The sequence below is a fragment of the Sinocyclocheilus rhinocerous genome, unplaced genomic scaffold, assembly GCF_001515625.1.
Source record: "Sinocyclocheilus rhinocerous isolate Xijiao unplaced genomic scaffold, SAMN03320098_v1.1 scaffold5943, whole genome shotgun sequence".
Classification (NCBI taxonomy): Eukaryota; Metazoa; Chordata; class Actinopteri; order Cypriniformes; family Cyprinidae; genus Sinocyclocheilus; species Sinocyclocheilus rhinocerous.
The window spans coordinates 14,533-18,211 of NW_015630108.1; the positions used below are offsets into that span (position 1 = coordinate 14,533).

At 40.8% G+C, this 3,679-nt stretch overlaps 1 pseudogene; it reads right to left on the reverse strand.

Annotated features, from left to right (window-relative positions):
• The window catches only part of LOC107739940 (NAD(P) transhydrogenase, mitochondrial-like), a 19,137-nt pseudogene that overhangs the window by 1,013 nt on the left and 14,445 nt on the right, over positions 1-3,679 (reverse strand).

Genomic DNA, 3,679 nt, shown 5'->3' on the forward strand with positions numbered 1-3,679 from the left:
CTCACACACACACACACACACACACTCACGCACACATACACACTCACTCACACACTCACTCACACACACACGCTCACACACACGCTCACACACACACACACACTCACGCACACTCACACACACACACACACACTCCAGTCATGACTGATTCACTGCTGCAGTTCATACTAGGACTGTCTTTTAACATGTTCATTTGGTGCGATTAATTATGGAAAGTATGCATCTGCCCCTTTCAGAGCTGTCTGTCATCTTCCACTGATGCAGTGTCTGACTATCAGGATGAAGGATGTGTGATAGAGTCTTTTAGAATGAGGTTATATGCGCTTAAAATTCAAGATATGAGCACAATATATATTCTGATCATATGATATAGTTTAGTAATATTACACCAGCAATAGTGCTGTTTCTCCCCAATATCTGCACCACTGCAAACGTGATATAGATTTATACAACAAACAAGATGTTAATATTGTGTTGCATTTTAGACTCAATATTGTCAATATTTTGCTCAGTTTCACAAACTAAAACAGTTGCAATCAAAGTCACGGCAGAACTGTTGAGCGTTTGATTCCTTACTGAATGAATCAGCTTTGTGTCAATCAATGATTCAGTGACTCATTCATAAAGAGAGTCACTTGCTCCATTTCTGAATGAATCAGCCGTTTGAACGAATCAGTTGAATGAATGATTCAATGACTCACTCATTACCGCCACCTACTGGCGCTTTAGTTTCATATTGCGGGTATCATTTCATTTTGTTAGAATCATTTGTGACCTTGGACCACAAAACCAGTCATAAGGGTCAATTTTTCGAAATTGACATTTATGCATCAGCTGAAAGCTGAATAAATAAGCTTTCCATTGATGTATGGTTTGTTAGGATAGGACAATATTTGGCTGAGATACAACTATTTGAAAATCTGGAATCTGAGGGTGCAAAAAAATCTAAATATTGAGAAAATCATCTTTAAAGTTGTCCAAATGAAGTTCTTAGCAATGCATATTACTAAGCGACTTAACACTGCTTTTGTGCTCCAGGGACACATTTCATATTTCAATATTCATTAAAAACATTGATACTCAATTTATTATCATCATTTATGCAATGTTGAATCAAAATACTTTTAACACAATTATGACTTCAAGTGATCTTTTAGGGGGTGATTTCTCAACCAAAATTGATGTGCGATTAATGTTTATGCGATTAATTGACAGCTCTAATGATTGCAGTAAACCTCGCACCTGTTTGGACTTCCAGACTTCCAGCACAGGCATCCCGGCGATGATGGAGTTGGGATCCTCCTGCGCGGCTGAGTTGACCGTGTCGTTGGCTCCGATCACAAGCGCCAGGTCGGTTTCTGCACAGACACAGCGAGAACAATCAGAAGTGCTATTAGCCGCTCTCATGCGATGGGATCGGGTTTCTCCTCGCTCTACATGCTTATCTGCGCCAGCTAAACAAAAACACCTGCTGCCCTCCGACTCGGACCGCACAGACGCCAGTCGCTGCAACACGGGGTCGCTGCCATACGTTGCATGTCTAGGCACAATTACATAATCAAAGTAAATTATTACAAAGATCAGAGTGCACATGTGTCCCGACCGATGCTAAATAACTTTACAGCCGTCTGTGGATCATCGGCTCATCCGTCTGACAGATACGAGACGCCTTTCACACTGCACCTCAAATCACTCGCTTTATATTTCATGGAAAATGGACTTTGCATGTGCTATTTAACACATATACTCTACTGCTCGAAACTTTGGGGTCTTAAAAGAAATTAATACTGTTATTGATCAAGGCTGCTTTAAAATTTATCAAAAGTGACAGTTAAGACATGTTACAAAATATTTAAATTTCAAATAAACGCTGCTCCTTTGAACTTTCTATTCATCTGTGAATCCTGAAAAATAAAATGTATCAGTTTCCACAGAAATATTGTGCAGCACAACTGTTTTCAGCATTGATAATAATCCATTCTTGAGCAGCAAATCAGCATATTAGAATGATTTCTGAAGATCATGTGACACTGAAGACTGGAGTAATGATGCTGAAAATACAGCTGCGCATCACAGAAATACATTACAGTTTAACAGAGATTCACACAGAAAACAGCTATGTTACATTGTAATAATATTTAACTGTTTTACTATATTTCTGATCAAATAAATGCAGCCTTGGTTTGAAAGAGACTTTACTGTTTGTACAGTAGTGTAGATAGATAGTAAAGATTCAGAGTTGATGTAACGGTTGGATCAGTAGTTATTTAAATATATAACCAATTTAAAGCATAGCACTTGATTCACACTTGTGATTTCTGTAAATAAAATGAAAGGGAAAATAAGAGTCAAGCAGCAATGTGCATCTCTGCATGTCGTTGAATGCACATCAGCTCATGCTGTTGATCCTGACCTGGGAAATCCTCGTTGATCTCGTCCATCTCTAGAACGACGTCGTACGGGACGCCAGCTTCGGCCAGAAGCACATTGAGCTGTCCAGGCATGCGGCCCGCCACCGGGTGAATCCCGAACCTGAGCATGATAAATCACTGTTTCATCAGGTTTACATCAGAATGAAGCTTTTCAACATCAGAACACATGGGAGATTATCCTTCATGCTGTAAACTCTCCATCTGCGCCGCTCTGATGTAAATACTCAGAGAATGTTCTACACCTTCCCTCTTTATTTACAGAAGGGCTGCATTTTTACCAGTGCTTCTTATTAGACGCAGATGTGTTTCGTCTTGCTTTTAACAGAATTACGCTGCTGGCCTGCCAAGTGCTCAAGACATTGGACTTGAAGTGAGAATCCAGCATGCCGTTATTTCTGGAGCTTAGTTTGATCTGATCTGAACATGAGCGCGTCTGACCTCACAGTCTTGCCCTGCTCTCTCAACATCTTCACCATGTCAGCGATGGGATACTGAGCCTTGGCCGCACACAGACCCCAGCCTGCGCAGAGAAAACACACACACACACACACAGATTCATGTTAGTTATTAATCCTGTGTGTTTTCTGAGAATCTCAGGCGCTGTGAGGTCAGCGAGGAATCCCCTAAATTCAAGATCCACATTTGCTTCATGTTTGCTGCTAATATCTGGAGGAGCGTGGAGAGTTGTGTCATGGGCCGCGTGTGTGCTGACTCTCAGGGAACTCCGTTTGATTGCATTCAGATTGCAGAGTTTCCTGAACTCCAGATGTCTCCCTACAGGACGATCGCGTGTGGAGACGAGACACGCACACGTGTGTAACCCGTGTTTCAGGGTTCTCTCGGGTTCAGATTTCTCAACTAGGATTTGATTTGAGACTAAAGTGTGCATGTTATGTATTAAACTGCTTAGAGGAACAAACTTTTAAACTGATATGCATCATGTGATACACATCAGATAATAATAATTAGTTTGTCGTGACACCGGAATGTTATAAATCAAAGCCAAAACAGATTTCATAATGCTGGATATCAGCACAAACCCAATGACTAACTATTATTCGTATATCCAGCTTTACCTGTATACATATATTTACATCGTGGATCGAGAAAAAACTACACAAATTAAACAGATGGACTCGTTTGTAGTTGATTGTGTCTGTGGAGCTTAGTCTGGTGTTTCTGCAGGTGTGTCTGGAAGACAGCAGGAGAAACAGATGTGTGTGTGTGAGTGTGTGTGTGTGTGTGTT